General features: G+C 39.9%; 1 pseudogene; it reads right to left on the bottom strand.

Moving 5' to 3' along the window:
- LOC118837484 overlaps positions 1-21918 on the bottom strand; it is a 52359-nt pseudogene that overhangs the window by 28911 nt on the left and 1530 nt on the right.

Genomic DNA, 21918 nt, shown 5'->3' with positions numbered 1-21918 from the left:
CCCAACTGTATGGTTGCACAGGTTCTTGTACACATTCTAAATAGGCTGGTGATGGGACTGATTGCTGATATTTCTTTTCTAGCAGGCAGTGCTTTGATTCATTTTCATGGAAGCCTCTTTCTATTTTGTATAATTGTTATCTGAAAGATCAGTCTATTAGCTTTTATTAAGCCCCTACTGTGTGTCAAACACCTTGGGGATATGCAAAGAATGACAACACCATTTCCTACCCTTAAAGAGTCTCACATTCTAACGGGGTTCGGGGGGGGGGGAAGATAAAGTAGCCTCTTCTCTGGAGATCCAGCCAGGACTTGGACACCAAGAAATAGATCAAAGAAGTGCAGGTACCACCAGGAAGTAGTCTTGTAAAATGCATGACATTTTTTTTTTTTTTTAGTCCTCTAAGTGTGTCTCATCTATTTTCAGACCTGAGGAGGTTGTCTTGATTTTTTTTTTCTCTTGATACTGTTTCTTGGCTTTTTTCTCTTATAGCAAAAACACCAGCAAGCTATGTTATGTTCTTAGGCTCTGAGTATAGGTGTGTATCACAGAATCTTCAGTGCTAATAGGGACCTTTCTTAATTTAATTGCAAAGTGGCCAACAATTCTGAAAGCTCTGTTTGCCTTCTAATATAGCACTTCCGTGTGTTTCCCTTGAACACACATCCATATATAGTATGTATATTATATATAATATATGCATATGTGTGTGTATACATATATATATATATATAGATAGATAGATAGATAGTGTGGGGGAGGAGTTATTTTGCCAGTGATCTTTCTATTTTTTAGATCAGCCTTTCTACACTTTTCAGGGCTGAATATTATATTAGTGCAGAGGAAGGATGGTGGGAGCTTGCATGTAACCTTGAGGACCAAAAAATTAAAAGCCCGCCAGACTAAACCAGCATCATGAGATAGGACTCATTTCCCTGACAAGGAGGAAGGAGCTTCAACCCCTTTTACCTGTACAGTCACCTGGAACCTTTGCAACCCTCTGGTAGCGGCTACAGTGATGGGCACTGCCTGCCTACAATTTGGAGTTCTTGGGTTGGAAGAGAGCAAGGTTTCTTTAGTACCCACATGACTCTGCCCTTATGGGAAAGTAAGTTTACTGAAACAGGAAATTCCAAGTGAGGAAATTTATCCTGCTAATATAGGCTGGCACCTTCTCTTAGTTGCCTAGAGCACTGAGAGTCTGACCTTCTCAGAGTTGCAGAACCAGTATCTGTCTATCTATCAGACATGGGATTTCCTGGCCTTGAGACTGGCTTTACTGGACACAGTATTTTTAATATGCAGCCAGTTTTCATGAGTCATTAAGCACAGTAATTAGTTCTACTACAGAGTTAGTCTTTAAAAGATGTTTGTCTTTAAAATATTGTTGTTATATAAATTTTTCTCCTGGTTCTTCTCATTTCATTTTGCATTAGTTCATATACATCTTTCCATATTTTTCTTTGTCATTTTCAAAAAAGTATTCTGAACTTAAGAAATAAAGCGGAGCAGACAAACAGGACTGTACCTGAAATTGCAGATTAATTATGTACAACTTGCTATTCCTTTCAAATGTACAACAAAGTTATCACTTAACTTTCTCCCCCCTCCCCAACTTTGAGATGGGTATCATTAGACACAAATCTGTGTGTTCTTTTTCTGGATCCAAACAGCATCTTTCTTCTTAGGATCTTTGCAGTTAATTTGGGTATTTATAATAGTCAGAATGACTTGGTTGCTCAAAGTTCTTAATGCTGTTATTGCTGTATACAGTGGTCTCTTGGTTCTGCTCATTTCACTCTTCATTATTTCATGGAGGTCTCTCCATGCTTTTCTAAAATCATTGAGCTCATCATTTCTTACAGCACAGTAATATTCCATCATGAACATATACCACAATTAGCCATTCTCCAATTGACGGGCATCGCCACAATTTCCAGTTCTTTGCCACCAGAAAGAGAACTGTTATCTATATGCACAGGACCAGAGTTCTGTGATGGGAACAGGTCCTACAATCTGTAGGATCCTATTGGTTATATATATAGGAATGCTGATGATTTTATGTAGTTTTCCTTCATATCCTGCTACTTTACTGAAATTTTTGATTATTTCAATTAACTTTTTTAGTTGAGTCTTTAGGATTCTCCAAGTATATAATCACATTATCTGCAAAAAAAGTTTTGTTACCTCATTTCCTATTCTCATTCCTCCTATTTCTTTTTCTTATCACGATTGCTAGGATTTCTTCTATGTTGCACAATTCTAAGAAATTATCAGCCCCTTGAATTGAGATGTGTTCTGCTTTGTGGTCAGAGATTAGGACAGATAATTAGAAGATATGAATTCAAATCCCTAAGTATTACAAATACTAACCCCATTTGACAGACAAGGAAAGTGCTTAGGAAGTTGTATTGGTCTTGAATGGTTTTCCTTTGCAAGCTTGGGGACGAGAATTAATTTACCTTGATATAAGTTATGCTGCATTTAAGAAGACATATGTCTTCTTACTAAAGGCATTCATAATTGCAATCACTAGTTTTAATGAACCACACAAGCATTTGCCTAGTCTTAATCTTTTTTATATCAGTCTTCAATATCTCGATGATGGGAATACTTTCAGGGAGTTATGAAATGAGAAGGCTACTAGTGACAGATAATGAACCAACTGGTGGTCTTAGGCTTCTTATTGCTTCATTATCAATTGTGATTTTGATTAGCTTTATGAGGACAGCAAAGAATTGGGTTGTAACAACAATGTTGCTAGCAGCTGCTGTTGGGGTGAAAGACCCAACAAGACCAGCACACAGGAGGGCTGCTCGCACAGATTCTTTGAGGAAAGAAACTTTGATTAAAGTGAGATTGTAAGCTCCTCAAACATACGCATATCATTCGCTTAGTTCAGGGGAAAAGCCAGCACTCTGAACTTCAGAGAAAATACAAACAGAAATTACAAACAGAGACAATATAAACAGATGAACATGTCTGTCTAACCAAATCACAATATACATAGTTACCAGAGAAGCGCCGACATATGAGTTTTCCAAAGCCAGGGGGCTCTTAACAATGGCAACCCAGTCAAATCACATAGCACTTTTCCAGTGAATGAGAGCCCCAAACAAAACACCAGCCTCTGAGTTTATATACCCTGTTCAGGACCAAAGGGCGTCACAACCATGCCAGTCAAACCTATGTAAACTAGGCTTTCTAGTTTAAGTAGGTCATCAAAGACTCCTGGATTTAATCAAAGAAACAAAGATACTTCATTACTTGAGTGCTCCAAAAGGGAAAACGGTTAAAAAAAAAAAAGTCCCACCTTAATTACCAATATATGGGTTCATTCTTCTTAGACTAACTTTCATCAGTTGACTTATCCTTGAAAGCTGTGCATAAGAAGCATCTATCAGTGAAGGTGGAAAGAAGGTGATGTGTATGCAGTAAGTACCCACAATGGATTGTCTATTCCCACAAACAATGATGTTCTGGGAATGTAAAGGGGAAGCAGCCATTACATGGTGTCAATCAGTAAACATTAACTGCTTGCTATGTGTCAAACACTGTGCTAAGTGCTGGAAACAAAAAGGGCAAAAGACAGTCACTGCCCTCAAGAATCTTACAATCTAGTGGGGGAAATAACATACAAACATATAAAAGTTTGGGAAAGGCTTCCTGTAAAACATGAGCTTTTAGTTGAGACTTGAGAGAAACCAGAGAAGTCAGTAGGAAGAATTGAAGAGAGAGAGCATCATGGGAATGGAAGACAGCCAAAGAAAGTACCTGTAGTTGAGATTGAGTGTTTTGCTCGTGGAACCACCAGGAAGCCAGTGCTACTTGATGGGGAGTGAAATGTAAGAAGACTGGAAAGGTAGTGGGGGGGGCTGGGTTACAAAAGGCTTTGAATGCCAGAGAAAACATTTTGCATTTGATCCTGGAGACAATTGGGAGTCACTGGAATTTGAATAGGAAGGGTAATATGACTGGACCTATGATTTAGGAAAAACCAATTTGTTGGATGAATGGAGGATTAGACTGGAATACAGAGAAACTTGGGGTGGGTAGATTTGACAGGCAATTACAATAGTCCAGGAATGAAGTGATAAGGGCCTGCACCAGAATGGTAGCAGGGTCAGAGGAAAGAAGAGGGTGTGTTCAAGCAATATTGCAAAGGCAAAGTCGATAAGCCTCAGCAATAGATTTTATATGAGGTGGGGTGATAAAGCATAAGGAGTCAAGGATGACTCTTAGGTTATGAGCCTGAGGGACTAGGAGAAGAGTTTTACCTTCTACAGTTATAAGAAAGTGGGGGGGGGAGAGTTTAGGGGGAAAGATAAGTTCCATTTTGGACATATTGAGTTTAGATGACTTCTGGACTTCCAGTTTGAGATGTCTGAAAGGCAGTTAGAGATGAGTGGTGTTCAGCAAAGTGTTTGGGGCAGGATAGGTAGATTTGAGAATCATCAGCATAGAGATAGTAATTAAATCCACAGGAGCAGATGAAATCACCAAGTGAAATAGTATAGAGGTAGAAGAAGGACCAGGACTGAACTCTGAGGACACCTATGGGGTTAGAGATCTGGATGAGGATCCAGGAAAGGAGATAGAAGGAGGAGTCAGGATGAGGACCAGGAGAGGGTGGTGGTCTTCAAAACCTAGAGATAAGAGCATCAAAGGGGAGAGAGTGATCAAGACTGTTAAGGGCTACAGAGAGGTCAGGGAGAATGAGGATTGACAAAAAGTCACTGGATTTGGCAACTACAGAAAGCAGTTTTGGTGGAATGAGGTTGGAAGCCAAATTGTCAGAGCTGAAGAAGAGAATGAGAGAAAAGAAAATGAAGACATCTATTGTAGAAGGCCTTTTTTTGAGGAGGCTAGCTACAAAAGGCAAAAGAGCTGTAGGATGATAGGGATGAGAAGATTATGTAAGGTTTTTTTGGGGGGAAGATGTGGGAGACATGGGTATGTGTGTAAGCAGTGGGGCGTGAGTTAATAGTGATTGGCACCTACTATGTGCCAGGCATTGTGTTAAGGGCTTTAACAAATATCTCATTTCAATAATGGCATGCGTGTAGAAGTAAGTGGGGCAGATGATAGAAGTGATCCAAGGCTGAGGCTTGGCTGGGCACATAATTGGCAATATGATAAGGGAACTAGGGATTCAGTATAGAGTTGAATTGGCTCATCAAAGGGTCAAGATAGGGAAAAGCAGGGAGAGAGTGATTAGTTCAGGGAAGATGATTTGGGAGAGAACTGATGGGTCAAGGGATTGTAGGTCATGGTGTGGATAAAGAGTAGGGTAGGGTTTTGTAAGGGAAAGCAGAGGGAGAGGTGAAAACCCAATAGGTTATGTTTAGACCTGAGAATTTTGAAGTTTTTGAATCTAGAGGTGGTATGTTTGCGTGTGTTGGCAAGGTCAATGATTTGACTATCTTTGTGTATGGTGAGGTAGAAGAGTAGCTTATGAGAAGTGAGTAGGTTGAGGAACTGGGTGGTTACGTTGTTTGAAGGAGTCTATGCCTATGTTGAATTCCTCTATCATGAGAGCAGGAGTTGAGGGACTCCTTTGTTCCTACTTTTTCATTATTACCCTTTTGTTGCTATGCATCTCCCTTGTTCGATTCATCATTTCATACTTCTGTTAAGTTCAGACTGGGCCTACCTTCTATAGAAAACTATATGGGTTGATAATTCCACTGGCTCAGTTTGTCTTTTCTTTTTTTTTTGTCTTCCTCTTCTCTCTGGCCTCAGGGCAGCTAGGTGGCAAAATGGATAAAGTACTGGATTTGGATTCAAGACATCCTCAGTTAAAATCCAGCTTCAGAAATTTTCTAGTTGGGTCACCCTGAGTACGTTGCTTATCTTCCCTCAGGCTTAGTTTCTCCATCTGCAAAATGGATACAAGAGTATCAGCCTCTGGGCTTTTGTGAGGATAAGATGAGATATTTGTAAAGGTATGTTGCAAACCTTTAAAGTTCTATATAAATACTAACTACTATTAATAATAATTTCCTGAGTCCATATCTTGACATGGTGGTGGTTGTTTGTTTCACTTGACTTGATTGTGAATTGGAGTTATCACCCCTTGATATCATTAGTCCTCGTAGAAAACAGGGAGAGAGAGTAAGGCTGCTGATTCTCCACAACTCTGAGTCATTGAAGTCCAGCGCCAGTAGCCCTGACATAGTTACTTTGGTCTGCTTTCACCCCTGTCTCATATTTCATCAACATCTATCTTTCCTTTGGTCCTTGATACGATCCAAAGCATCTTCACTAGCATCTCTCCGTTTCAGAGGTGGTTTCTTAGTCTTTGTAAATGCAGAGCTCAGCGATCATTTATAAATTTAGCACTTTAATGCCTCCAGCAGGAAGGAAAATGTAGCACATGATTATATTTTAGACAGGCTGGATCAGTTCTATGCTTTCTGGATCTCACATGAAACTCAAGGCCTTTGTTTATCTCCAATGTGAACTATTCTAGACAAATTTCCCCTTTTCTTCTATGTTGCACAATTCTGAGAAATGATCATCCCCTTGAATTGAGATGCATTCTGCTTTGTGGTCAGAGATTAGGACAGATACTTAGAAGATATGAATTCAAATACCTAAGTATTACAAATACTAACCCCATTTGACAGACAAGGAAAGTGCTTAGGAAGTTGTATTGGTCTTGAATGGTTTTCCTTTGTAAGCTTGGGGATGAGAATTAATTTATCTTAATACAAGACATATGTCTTCTTACTAAAGGCATTCATAATTGCAATCACTAATTTTAATGAACCACACAAGCATTTGCCTAGTCTTAATCTTTTTTATATCAGCCTTGAATATCTCAATGTTGGGAATACTTTCAGGGAGTTGTTGCTTTGCTCCAATTTGTTTGGCATTCCTCTAAATAACTGGAAAGCTTTATTTCTTGTTAATGATGTGAAATCTTAGCAGGGAGCAAGCCACTGGGGAAAAGTCTATAGTTTAATAGAGGATATCACTTGTTTCCTTTGCTTATTCTAATGTGCCCCCTGCCCCGCCCCCCATTTTTCAGAGGGAATCTTTGAGAGGCAATCAGCAAGGAGAGAGAGTCTGTCTAAAAACCATAGGGAGTTCTGGGGCTTGCCTAAGGAGTAAGTAGTGAAAGTATCATTCCTCTGTAGACTCCAAACAGGACTAAGGACAGTTTTAGTGTCTTCTGTGCTTTTTCATTTCTTTATCCCTCAGCCTTTCTCCCAATCCAAGTCTCTGTCTCTGTCATAAATTAAGACAATTTCACCATCATCTTCCTTATACTCTTAAAGCAAAAAGATGATACTTTTAGTAAATATAACTTTCAAACTGTAGGTAAAGACTAGAGTACCAATGACTTGGTGGACAAAACACTGAGTTGAGTATAGTTTAGTTTGTCCCAGTTTAAAAAAGGAAGGCATAATCTTCTCTTTCATCCTCAAGGACATTAGACAGCTTTGAAAGCTTCTCATTTGTGGCCTCTTCTTCATTCTTTAGGATGAAGGAAAACATGGCAGGAGGGAGCAGGATGAGCAATAGACATCTTACCTCTGTCACTACTATGGAGACTGAGGAGTTTGTCCTAAAGCCTGAATGCATGTACTTTAAAAGGTGTGAACCTAGGGCTTACCAGTTGTCGTGCTCCAAAATGAAATTCTGGGCAGGGAATATATATGTTCTCAAGACAATGGTTGTCTTGAGACAACCCTGAAAGAGATTTCACAGGTCACATCTCACTGAGCAAGGAGGCAATAGTTGTCCCCCCAAAGCTTTACCTTATTGGGTCCCTGCATAGAAACCTGTCCTCACAGAAGTGGTTTGCCTCATCCTACAGCTAGGAGAGGCAGACTAATAATGGTGGCTGGTTAGAAGTGACGGCCTGTACCTCATCACCATTGTTGGCTTAGGACTACAGGAGAACCCAGCACCACATAGTTCTGTGAGATGTACTATGATTAATTTTCATGTCTGCAAGCACATCTTTCTTATTTGTACTGGGATAAGACAAGGTCAGACTAAAGAGAAAAGAATGATGGAGCATGTTTGGAGTAGGAATATGAACACTGCACAATCTGCTTGAATAATCATTTTATAAACCACCCAGAAGGTCTAGGCTGTCTTCTTTCCTATCTCTATCCCTTTAGTGGTAGGATTGCTCTTTAATTCTCCAGGTGGTTGTCATTAGTTCTCTGAACTTGGAAATGCAAGTGGCAGTTTAAAAATAAAAACCTATGAAAGTCTCACTATCAACATCCCCAAACAAACTTGCTGAGATAAAAATCCAACATGGCAGGGACTAACTGTATGGGTCCCTGAATAATTTCTGGCTTAGTGGCTAGGGAAATTCCTATCTTTTTTTCTTCTTCTAGGTGCTCTTTCTAATTGGGAAGTATCTCTGAAGCAAGCCGATGACTATCTTCTCTCTTCTATAATATAGTTCTAAGTTTTGCACTGACCCCAGGATATGCCAAAGACAAGAGTTCATGTCCTGATGCACAAAGGCTGGTAGCTTCCATTTTTCTCCTTTTAACTTGTCAACCAGAGGTAGGAAAGGAGGAAATATGTAATATTTAATTTTTCTTGTGTTAATAGTGAGTTACCCTTTTTTCTGTGATTTACCAACACTCCAATGTTTTGCCAAAGCTTTACCCAAAATGCTTTTGGAGATGTCAGCATTTCAAACCATGACTGAGTCCCTCCTTGACTTCTCACCCTTTCTATAATTTTTATCCTTTTTTTCTGCTGATTGTAGAGTTCATGCCATCTAGCTTACATTAATTAAGGGGAAAACGTCCTTTGGCACATAGGTTACTTGAATGGGTTCAGTGTGAACTCAGCTCACTAATCTACCTCTCTGCCATAAGAGTATAAATGTAAACATGGCACTTCATTATTGGAATGATATTCTAATAACAGGTTACAATGGCAAGCTCTAAAAAACTTCATCCCTTTTTACTTTGTTCTCCTCTGAAGCTACTAAAGCCTTGAAAGACATCAATCATTCATCCAACCAGAAAAAAATGACACAGAGGAATCCATAGGTATCTAAAAAATATGTTAAAGGAAAATGTCTGTTTAGTGCCTGAGAAAATTCTGAGAACGTCATTGAAGTTCAGGCCCTGAACTCTCTAATCTCTATCTCTTGAGGCAAATTTTTAAGATTTCAAGAGCTGGTCGGTGAACCCTTTGATGCTGTGGCATCTGGTATGAATTCCTAGTCCTTTCCTTTTTTTCCTAGTCATAGTTGGAAGCTTCAGCACCCCTTTTTTCTACTTTTGCCTAAGTCTGAAGACTGTAGCTGGATCTCTTAAAAGGACCAAATTGATGTCTAGAAAGTTGGCCAGGTGATACATAAGCTAGAAATCTAGATCAGTCCTATACTTCTAGCCAACACTAATCACAGAACATAAATGTTTAACCATTGTTGATAGGGATGTTATTCCTGATATTAGCAATGAAGCCATTTTGAGGTTTTGTATTTACCTTTTCATTGGGTTTGGTACCCAGAGTAACCCTAAAAATCAATTCTAAATTTTGTCACCTTTCTTATCACCTGCTTTAGTTTGATGGTTTTCTATTCAACCCTCCATGTCTAAAGACAAAAGCAGATCAGTCATCTCTGGTTATACTTTGGAGAGATCATCACAATATCTTAGACTGAGAATGCTTAATTGTCCTGATGGCTGGTTTATTTTTCTTCAATTCTTCTCCTCCTTTGCCCTGACACTGTGCTCAGAGAAGACTGATTTCAAGTCTTCACTCTTTCCTCAGCATTATTCTTTTCTTTTTTTCAGGGTTTTTTTTTGGCAGCGCAATTGGGGTTAAGTGGCTTGCCCAAGGTCACGCAGCTAGTTCATGGGTCAAGTGTCTGAGGCCGGATTTGAACTCAGGTCCTCCTGACTCCAGGGCCGGTGCTCTACTCACTGCACCACCTAGCTGCCCCATGCATTATTCTTACTATGTATTTACATTCGGTCAGAGAATTCATAGTTTTTTTTTTTTTTTTGTCAAAAGGGTAGGATTTACATTTTATTGTCATTTACAGTCAAATATTATTTGGATACATATTCTTGCTACACTTTATATTTTTTGGAAATAGAAAAATTATAAACCATATAATTTAGACAGTCGACAGTTGTTCACACTGTTCACAGGATCCACAATTAATGGTTGATTTGAGCTTTTCCATATTGGCTCCAGAAAATTCACCCACCTTTTTCCATTTTTATAGAACTAAAATGTTGGCATGCATTTCACTTCACGCTCTGTAGCAACACCCTGACAGTCATGAACATCCACTTCTATGAGGATCACATCTGGACACTTTTCACCAAGTCAATGAAAGAAAGCCTTGATCATTTTGCACAGTCCAAATGATGGGGCTGAGAAGTAACTACTACTGATTTTTTCTCCAGCATCTTTCAATTCTGATTCAAAGTTTTCCTTGCTCTCAATCGGTTTCATATTTTTTTCTGAAGGCTTGGGAGGCAAGATGGCACTGAGGGCTCAGGCCAAGGTGGCAGAGGGGTGCTTCTCCCAGTGGCTGGGGGTATGGAAATATAGAGATTTGGTTGACTTTAAGAGTCCAAGTAATTTGGGTCCAGATAACTTAGACTTGGTAGGTCTGGGTGACTTAGGTGCTTCTTTCTGCAGGAGATGCAAGAAGGTGAATTCATAGTTCTTTCTGTCAGGAAATAGAATCTTCATCTTTGAGTATCTTCATCTCGGCAAGCTCTAAAGTCAGATTTCATTCAGCACGATCATGAAACACTGTGCCACCCACCCTCTTTACAAAACAAAAACAACTCAATTCTTTCCATTTGTTAGGTTATCCTCATCTCCAGGAAGCAATGCGGTGTAATAGAAGGTCAAGTTCAAAGAAAGGACCCAACTTCATGTCTTATAACGCACTGTGGCTGTGTTATTCTGGGCAAGGTCTTTACCCTTATGTTCCAGGCAACTCTCCAGTACTACAAGTTTCAGAGAAGTAGTTGCTAGACATTGATGGAAGTATTTTCCTCACTTGGCCCTTCATTCTACAGGCCAATGTAGTTACAGGCCCAGTCTCATTGTCATCTTTAAGAATTTCATCGTTGTCATGATATTTGGTCCTATTCCTAAGAAGGATATCTTTTTCATTCCCAAGACACTGATCCTTTTTTCTTGTGTTTTACCATTGTAAGTTTTTTTGGGGGGTGGGGGTGATCCTACAAAGTATGCTTTGTTGGACAGCAGCTCATAAGCTTTGTCTCATGAGCAGAAGGAATTGGTTCTTTGGGAAGAAAACTATAAGTCAATCTCCCATAAGAAGCACAGACAGTGAGACAACGAATCTAAGTCTTACTCTCCTCGGTTCTGTGTTGGACCTATGTCAGAATTCTTTTCTGTTTGCTCATTTTTCCAGACTATTTCTTGACTTTTAACTCTTTGCCAAAGCAAGGCTCTGCTTCCAGGGTGGATGGTGCACTGTCCCAAGTTTCAGGGGTTTTGTGCTGCTGTTTTCAGAGATTCCTCTAGGGACCTGTAAGTTTTCAGTTCTTCCAAGGTGATATGATCTAAGGAGAAGGTGTGTTTACTACTCTCCTGGCTTGTGCTCTGGTCTGTGAGCAGCCACAAGCACTCTTTTTCTGCCCTGGAATTGTGTGCTCCTCCTCCTCCTGGGACTCCACTAAGGAATGATAAGGAATTCAACAGAGTCCTGCCCCCAGTGCCAGCAAAGGAAATCCTCTAATCTCCTTCTGACCATTGTTGTACTCCTTACATCTGTGGGCTCCAGAAGCAGCTGCCACTGCTACTACTGCTGATTTAGTCATTCCCAAGGCCTGCTCCTGGTTTTCTAGGGCCCAGCCTGTACTCCACTTTGCTCCACTCTCACTCAGGTGCAACAGACCTTTCTTGCTGACCTTTTAAGTTGTCTTGGACTGGAAAACTGTTTCACCCTATCCTTTTGTGGGTTCTGCCACTTTATAATTAGTTTGGGGGCATTATTTAAAGGTGTTTGGAGGAGCCTGGGGGAGAACTCAGGTGAGTTCCTGCCTTTTTTGCCATTTTGGCTCTCAGAAATATTACTTTCTTGCAAAATTTCATCTTTTTTCTATTAAATCTGTAAACCTGATTATCAAAAAAAGCACAAAAATGACAAATATTGAAAATCTTTCCCCCTCCCTCTCAGTAACATTATACAGAATAGAGAATTACTAATAATAGCACAATGATAGTCTAGACAGAGAAATCTCCAAATAACCCCCAGACACATAGTAGTTTATTTTTGAAAGCTTTTGTGAGGAAAAATAAAGACCAGGAAAAATCCAGCAATAAAAATGGCAGGAAAATTTGACAGATGTAAAAAAAAAAACATAATACACATTATCAATAATTCACATCTTACAGAAAAGCTACAGATAAGATTTCTTTTATGAAACATGTTTTCCAGTGTCAAAAAGGAAATTAAGGTTATTAGGCTTCTAGCCTTTATAGGCTATTCACATGAAGGATATATAAATATTTTGAGCTTCTGAGGTTTTGAGTTTATGTAGAAAAGGATAACAGCAGTTTCTTAATTTGAGAAAGATATTAGAATAGTTTACATAATAGCATGGCTTCTCTTGTATGTTCTTATGTCTCCCTGCTGGTGAGAGACATTCTCTTCTTCAATTGCTTTGATAACTTGTGGTGAGTAAAAGTGTTTGAGACACACAGTTTCTGAGTAATTTAATAATTTTATTAATAAGGCCAGCACACTTAAAATAAAAAGATAGTCATTTGGCTGCCTTTCTTAGACCAAAGGCAATCATGGTCACAGGATTATATCTTCTTTTGGAAGAGGAGTAGCAATCAACTCTGGTAGACAAGGAGAGAGAATATTACAGTGGGAGATTGGGAGTTACATCATATCACTCATAGACAGAGACTATTTCTGTACCTAGACAACCCCCATCCATGGGCAAACTATGAAAAAAAAAATGTATGCCCCACCCAAGCAGAAGACAATGGTTATTCCACTTGGATAGAGTCTGGAACAAGAAAGTTAGTCCAGTCTCATTATCATCAATGTCCTTCAAGAGAATGAACTTTTAAAAATCAGGACTTCAAAAAAGGGGTGGGGGGACTCTGGCTCTCCCCAAATCATCAGTTGTTAATAGTTTCAGTTTCTTTCTTTCCCTCTTCCTCCTCCTTAGGTAAAGTTGTTTTGAAAAGTACTTCTTTGAGCAACCTTCTCTCCCTGAAAATTTTTTAATATAACCTTTATATTTTTACAAGTACCCTAAGAGTTCTGGTTTTTCCAGATGAGGTGAGTGGGAAGAAATGCAGTAATTCCAGCATTTGTAGCCCAAAGTGTAACAGTCTGGTCTGCCTTCAATACGTATCTTGAGATTTATTTATAACTGACAGATGTATCTCCTATTTTTCTGATCGTCTCCAGCCTCCCATTGGTTGATCCCATTCAAAAGTGTTTTTAGGCAGATAAATTTTCCAACATCTAGCTTTTCAATGCAAACGTTCTGGTGGATGAGGCTGAGTGAAAGATGCAGATGCTACAACTTGCCTTTGTTTTCACGTCAGCTCTCTTCCTCTTTCCTTTAGATATCACTTTCCTTAGAAAGAAGTGTCTTTCTAATAACTTTATTCCAATTCATGTAGATGATGCCTCAGGTATTTTGAGTCAGGACCTGGGTTCAAATTCCTTCTCTGCTTTTACTAGCTATGTGACCTGGAGAAAGTCACAAACTCCCTGTACCCCGAGTTTGGTTCTGTGTAAAACTAGGCAGTTGGACTAGATTGTCTCTGAGGTCCCTTCCAGATTTAGATCTAGAATTTGGGGATCCTATGACTCAATGCATCCCTTATCCTTATCTCACTAATAAGGCAGCTTCCTCTAGAAATGCATATTGAAACCCATCCTTGCCTGCCCATCCTGCGTGATTCAGCCATGTCCCTTCAAAATCTCACCATATGGCATCCATCCAATGTTCAGGAAGTCCTTGCTCTCTCTTTTTTCCTCTCTCTCTCATCACTAGGGTACCTGTAGAGTACTCTGGTCATATCTATCATCCTTAGATCTCACTACATGACCAGCCCACTTCTTTCTATTATGTAATTCTTTGATGATATTCATTACTCCTGTTCTTCAGAATTCTTCATTGGTCAAATGTTGTAGCCTCCTTACTCCCACCATGATCTAGTCATTGCCCTTTGTGTAATGCACATCTTCTCCCTGTTTCAACAATATGGCTAGCAGCTTCTGTGGGGGTATAAGATTTACCCACAGCCAGCACCCAGAAAGCTACCAACAGCACAGGTTCTTCTGATCTGCTTAATTAAGGGAAGCAAGGTGAAGGGGTTGACAAACTTACTTTTAATTCAGTATTCAAATATCATTCAGTTCAGGGGGAAAAGCCAGCATCCTGAACTTCAAAATAAAAATGCAAACAAATTTCAAACATCAACAGACTTTGTCTGATTCAATCCCAACACATAGTTACCACATAGTTACCAGAGTTTAACAAAGTCTCAGCATCCGGTTTCCAAGCTGGAAGGCTCCTAGCTACAGCTGCCAGGAGTCTCCACCTCAGCACCACCACAAGTGAGAGTCTTGAGCAAATGGCTCTGTCCTCTCTTCATATAGGGCTTCAGACATCATCAAATGTCATCTGAATGACCAGAACTTAGGCTGCTATGATTGGCTCTTGAGTTAGCCCCTCCCCTTAGGACCCTGGGAGGTTCACATCCACATGGATTATGTTAACACCTAATGGGGTTTGGGCCCGGGGCTTAGTACCTAGTAAAGCTCACTGAGAATAATTGAGTCACTCAAAGAAAACAAAGGCCATTCTGGTTACACTCCACCCCTTGTTCTAGGATACATAATCTAATCAGCCATGTATCCTAGAACATACATTGTGATCCAATTACAAAGAAAACTAAAACATATCATTCATAATAAAGCAAAACATATCATTCAGTGACATTCCCCAAATATTGATTTACAATTCAAATGTGACCCACCGCTAGGTCCCAGCAAGATAATTTCTTCAATCAATCATTCCCAAAATAATTGTTAACTATTCAAATGTCCACCCCTAGGTCAAAGCAAGTTAATCTCTTAAGCTCATAAAGTGTTCAAATAAAGTGCTTCTTCAGCAGCACACTGCCATTGCAGGCTTTTTCCCAGTACCCTGAGGCACAGGCATGCTTTAGTTAGAAAGTCCTAAAGCAAACAGACAAACAGAGTTCTCTTGGGGATGTCTCCTCCCAAACTGCCAATGCAGGCTTCCACGTGGCACCCAAAGTCCCAATTTCAAAGAGTCCAAAGTTCTTTTAGGGTCTGTTCTCCCCATTAAGTTCCAGTCCCCGGTTCCAAGTCCTGAGGGTCCGCTGGGCAATAAAGCCAACAGGGTGGGGTCCCTGGGGGTCCAAGGCACTTCCCCCACACCAGCAAAAACAAATCCATGCCTCCCTCCTGGATCCCAAGCAGCCCAAGCTGAAGGGACCAAAAAGGCAGACTCAGTGCCTTGCTGTAAAGTTTCTATCTTGCCCCAGGGCTGGACTTCAGGCTCCTGGGTTCCAACTCCAGCTGGCCTCACCTGGCTTCTTCTGGAATCCCAATGTAGGTGGTTCCCCATCTTTGTGCTCACCTCACCAAAGTCAGCTGGAAAGCAGCTCACTGCTCTCTCCTTTCCAAAATTCTCATGCAGGCAGTCTCTTGGATCAATATTTTGGCAGCCGCTGTCTGCTTCTTTCTCCTCACCAGCCCCTCCTGCCAAATCTGTAGGAAGGCCATTCTCCACGCCTGTTTCAAAACTCCATATATAATATAATCTCAAGGACTTTCAGCACAGTCCTCTGGGGCCAGGCTTATCAGCTTAAGCCCTGGGAAGAAGGGATTATCTCCTGCTCTGGGCCCCTGGGAAACCATGCCCAGCACTTCCACCAGCCTGTTTTCCTTCAGGACTTTGTACTTGGAGTGGCTATGGTTCTGTGCAGCCTCAGGAGCAACAAAGAGCAATCCAAAAACCAGGAAACATTCAACCAACCCAGTACCCCAACATGCCATGCTTCCTTGTTAAAGCCAGATCCTGCCAACTATACCATTTGTTTCAACAATCTGGCTAGGAGCTTCTGTGGGGGTATAAGATTCACCCACAGCCAGCACCCAGAAAGCTGCCAACAGCACAGGTTCTTCTGATCTGCTTAATTAAGGGAAGCAAGGTGAAGGGGTTGACAAACTTACTTTTAATTCAGCATTCAAATATCATTCAGTTCAGGGGAAAAAGCCAGCACCCTGAACTTCAAAACAAAAATGCAAACAAATTTCAAACATCAACAGACTTTGTCTGATTCAATCCCAACACATAGTTACCACATAGTTACCAGAGTTTAACAAAGTCTCAGCATCCGGTTTCCAAGCCGGAGGGCTCCTAGCCAGGAGTCTCCGCCTCAGCACCACCACAAGTGAGAGCCTTGAGCAAATGGCTCTGTCCTCTCTTCATATAGGGCTTCAGACATCATCAAACGTCATCTGAATGACCAGAACTTAGGCTGCTATGATTGGCTCTTGAGTTAGCTCCTCCCCTTAGGTCCCTGGGAGGTTCACATCCACATGGATTACGTTAACACCTAATGGAGTTTGGGCCCGGGCTTAGCAACTAGTAAAGCTCACTGAGGTAAATTGAGTCACTCAAAGAAAACAAAGGCCATTCTGGTTATACTCCCCCTCCCCCGGAACATGTTCACTGTGTTCAAGATGATACATTAGACACTTGCTCTCTGAGTTACAAAGGGTAAAAAATCCTTTCATTACAAACTGACAAAGGTAAAAGGTAAAACATTTCCCACAACAGCATGTACCACATAATTAGAAACAGATCTGGGTTTAACACAAACGACATGATTTCTAGTCATCTACAGGTTACTTTAATAACTTCATACACATTATGGATTTGGCTAGAATGCACTATAATATATGGTAGACTTAGTATATGACAAAATGCATTTTGATATCCCAAAGAAGCAAGACTCACAAGTAGGTATTTTTTAAACATAACTAATTGAACAAAATGCTACTTATCATAGTATTTACCTTTTTGGGAAGTCTCCCAGTCTTCAAAGGATAAAAGCAAAGTAGAGTCAGTATAACATACACACAAAAGTCTGTATTGTAAAGGCTATAAAGATGTGCTGCAAAGTATAAAGAGGCCTCCTGCTTCCTCATGCTGCACAAAAAGATGCCATTTATGTTGCCTCTCTTGTTCCACTCTCTGGCTATCCTGTCATATTCTGCTCTGTTGGTCAGTATTTGACCAACAGTTAATCAGAGGATCAGCAGGATTGCAATCTGTCAAGAAGGAATAAAGAGCAAATAAACAGAGCAGGGCTCCAGTAGTCTTTAAGGCTATCCAGACCGATGACTCCCTGACTGTTGATGTTGCAGTGAAATTCTGGTATGGAAAGTAACCTTTGGTGGCTTAAATGTATAATCTGATGAAAATGTGATATCCAGAAAAAGTACACCACTTTCATATACAGAACTTGGTGGTCCAAGTGTAGTTAATCTCCATTCATTTTCTCTTTTAGTCCCAGAACTTTGCAGTTTGGAGGTGGCTCAAGGGTCATTTCAGCTACCTCTTTCTGAATTCTTTTAGTGTTAGTGGGTAACTTAGCAGTGGTTTTGCTATAGTTGGGTGTTTTCTTCTGCTGCGTGGCAGATGGTTTTCTTTCTTCTTGTTCTTCAGGCTCTGGTGCTGCTGAATCCCTCTGATCTTCTAAACTACCACTGCTTTTACTTTGACTTTCATCATCTGACCTTTGACCAGGATGTCCAACAATAGCAAAGTGTTTCTCTGAAAACTGGCTGTGGGATGCACACTGCCAGCCTGGGTTGCCTCCTTCCTGTTGTTTGCACTCTCTTGCTTGCTCCCCCCCTCCAAGCTTTCCTTCACATGTCAGGTGGGGACAGGGGTGGACTGGCCTGAAGGAATCAGTCAGCCAGCCCTAGGGAGGCCTATGATGCTCATCTTTATTTCGTTAGAGGCAGTGGTGTTTCAAGTCTCACTGGCATGCAGAAATAAAAGTAAAATGTTTATTTTCAAGATATGGGCTTTGGTTTTCACAGGAATCTTAGGATCAGTAAAAATGCTGTCATTTCCCAAAAACAATATAGCCTGCTCTCTTCCTCTAGTGTAGCTCTGGTCCTAGCTCACTGTACATTTCTGCTGTCTGTCTCAAATATGCATACTGTTGAACAAGCTCTATAGGGTATCCATTCAGATGCAAATTAAAATCTGATGAATAGACATTCTTCATTAGTTTGGTGTTTCCTATTTATGTGGACTAGACATACTTGGGGTGACTGCATGTCTATTAGAAGGCCCTATGATATCTTAAGAAATGATGTAATCAACACGTCATCCAAAAACAGGAACCGCCAGAGGTTTCTGTTTGTGGATATATGAAAATGATCCTATTGATAAATATATATCCATGTATGGAATAGAATTTTAAAAGGAGCTTCTTCCCTTGTTTCATAGTAATGACCTATATGAGCAAGAAGAATGTTAGTTACTATTATTGCAAGTCTCTACTTGTGAGGAAAGACTCAAGTGCTTATTGTTTAATGCACAGAATCCTCCCCCACCTTCCTTTTCTGCCATTAAACTTTTTTGGAGTTTCTTTTTTGGGTCATTATGCTTCAGGTAATGTTGCCCCCATATGTTGCTGGATGGTTGATGAAGACATAAAGTTATTTCCTCTAGAGGATCTCCAGGTCAAGCCTGAGGGCCATGAGCATCATCGGGGCTCTGTCTTCCACATCCTTTTTACTTTCCAGAGCATATCTTTTAAGTGTCTTTTTGTAAGACTGTTACCTAAGTACAATAGTTCTGTAGTGACATTGCAATATGGTATCCTAGAGAGTTCCAACTGAAATGTAATGCTTCACATACTGGGAATGTGAGATGTTGCAACTGGCGTATCTCAGTATTACCATTTGGAAACTAGAGGGTTAAGTGGATATCATGTCTATACATTAGATATTTTTACTTTTACTCAAACTTTGGGGTCACAAACCTATAGGTATTTTGGTCATACGATGATTCTGTACAGAATTTTTCAAAAAATTACTTTGAATAGTAAAACAAACATGAAATAAAAAATATATATTAACATTAATATTTGCAAATAAAAGACAAAGGGAAAAAAGATTGTACAACATCCTATGTATAATAAAAAATAAAATCGCTTCTTTTTGGATCATAAGGACAAGTTCATCTATGTTAAGATTTAAAAAAATACTCTTCTCTGATTCATTGGGTATTATCCTGATTATGTATTTTGTATATCTAAATAGATATCTACTTCTCTATAAATAAATATGGATAGATAGCCCCAGACTCAAAGAAACTGATGATCAGGACCTCCCCTAGATGGAGTATGTACATACACACACATTCTATGGCTAACTTTAAATTTAGATAACATGTCATTGACTGGGTCCCATCCTCCCCAAACCCCAGCTATTAGTGTACCACAACATATTTTTGTTTCCGCTTAAAGTGTTTTTATTTCTCTTAAAACTAGATGAAGTATCACTAAAGTGGGCAACATTGGCAAAATAGTGTCTATTAAAAGAAAATGTGTTAGATATTTAAATTACCTTAAAAACCACATTAAGGGAGGGAGGGAGACATTAGTCCAGGTGATTGAATGTGGAAAATGTTTTCTGCACAAGTAAAAATAAGCCTACCTCTCTGTGAGAGGGTTGTAAACAAAACCCATAGACATCAGAAGTCTGGAGGGAGCAAGAAGAAGGAAAGGGAGTATTGACAGTTAGGGGTGGGGCCAGCGGCAGTGGTGGCAAAACCAAAAATACTGACTGAACTGGTGAAATGCTGACAAACTTGCTGACATTTCTCAATTTTGTTTTCTTTGGATGAGGGGAAGGCAGAAAAAGTATTTATTCTGCAGTAATGTCCATGGAAGATGGCAGTTTAGTTATTGTTATCCCAAATTATGTCTGGTAGTAGTACCTCACCAAGTCATGGAACCATCAAATTGATCCATACCTTGGGTTGTTTCCAGCACTCTAAACTGCCAGCAAGGTTGGCCCCACTCTGTTGTAAAGTGCAGTGGGAGAGAATGTATGGGAGTTTTTCATTTGTTGTCCCACACCAATGATAGCACTTATCTCCAGAGCCAAATCTCCTGGACTACTTGGGACACAGGCCAGTCTGGCTTTATGATAAAATGCCAATCTGTAAACCAGATCCCTTTCTTGTAAAAAAGTTAGAGGCAGAGGCCATGGTGGTAATGGAATATACTTTACCCTGGTCAGATTTGCAAATTACTTGTTTAAAAACTGCAGCTAGGCGCTTATTTTAAACTCCTCTCTACTCTTCTGAAGCCAAAGACCTATCATTTGGTGAAAGGAATGGCACACAATTATTTTTTCTATTAAGGTGAAATTTTTGCAGACAACTGGGAGACTATGTACAATCAGAACCCAAGGTCTAATGTTTCTGTACCCTCACTTCCAAACTCTTACTTCATAGAGCCATTCAATTAGATGGGAAAGGACAACATTTTAGATGGCCCTATATTTTAGGAAGGTTACATGGGTCTAAGAATGGATTTCCTGTATCAGCAATGCATTAGTTTATATAATCTTGTAGGAAGGTAGAGACCTGGGTCTAAATCTTCAGCCCCCGCCCTCTAAAAATTTACATAAAGTTGCCATATCTGACATACTGGTGAGGTCTCTTAAGTCCTTTCTCTAAAGCATGAATGAAGGCAGTTCTATAGTAGTCTTTGCAACTAGACTGCTTCTTCCACAGGATTCATTACTTTAGGTTTAACATTTGTTAAGTGGTGTTCAACACCAGACAGAGTTGCATTTATAATCCTTCTGCCATGTTCTAATGAAGTCTGATAGAGTTTAGAAAATTTGGTTCACTTTAGTGTAAAATTTTGCCATCCATTCCCTTTGAGATTGAGACAAACATGAATTGGTAATGTTATTAGGTGGTGCTCTATGATTTAGTATGTTACTACTGGTTTCCCCTTTATTGTTTCTGTCATTTCAGCAGTAGCTAAACATCAGTTATGGTAGTTTTGTCATCAATATCACTGTATCTTTCTTTTTCCTCCTCTCTTCTCTCTTCTCAATTTGTTCTGGGGTACTTACTTTTCATTCTTTTCTATAGGTATCAATGTTTCTATTGAGAAGTTGCTTATCTATAATATTTTCTATCTTCTCAATAGATTGTACTACAATCACTGACTCCTGACTATTGGATCTTTATGACTATCTGTAAATTCTCTAGAATGGGAAGATAGGGCTTACCTTATTAACACAGAAGGAGGAATGTGAAGCCTTTTCACTGGAAAGGCCCATTAATGGGTGCTGGTATAATTGAAATAACTGATTTCATTGGCAATTGTTAAGTGGAATACATTCTCATATGAGAGAATTTTTCTCACATTTCTCAATGTGTTTTCTTCAGCCCTCAAGGGCTGAGGGCTTGTATTTTTCTTTTTCCCCTCATAGTAGTCAATCAACAAGCATTTATTAAGTGTTTCCTTTGTGCCAGGTATTGTGCAAAGCCCTGAAGGCTATAAAGAAGAAACAAGTAGTGTCTCCACATGTGACAACATGGTCACACCAGCTGTCTAGTAAAAATAATAGCAAAATCCATCTCTTAGGAACCCAGGATCTATGGCCACTTGTCTGGGGACAGGCAGAACTCCACGACAGATCCCGGGATCCCAGCTACCTGAGTGTTGAGCTCTGAACTGATGTTTCCTCTGAATTGACATTCTATCTGGCTCTCACAAGTGTGTGTATTCACCACACATTGTACATATACAACCAAAGTCCGTAAATAACAATCCCAGAAGGCTATGCCCCATGATGCCATCCTTCATTCCCTAGAA

This window comes from Trichosurus vulpecula, chromosome 1 (assembly GCF_011100635.1).
Source record: "Trichosurus vulpecula isolate mTriVul1 chromosome 1, mTriVul1.pri, whole genome shotgun sequence".
Lineage (NCBI taxonomy): Eukaryota > Metazoa > Chordata > Mammalia > Diprotodontia > Phalangeridae > Trichosurus > Trichosurus vulpecula.
This window is presented reverse-complemented; position numbering and strand designations above follow the sequence as displayed.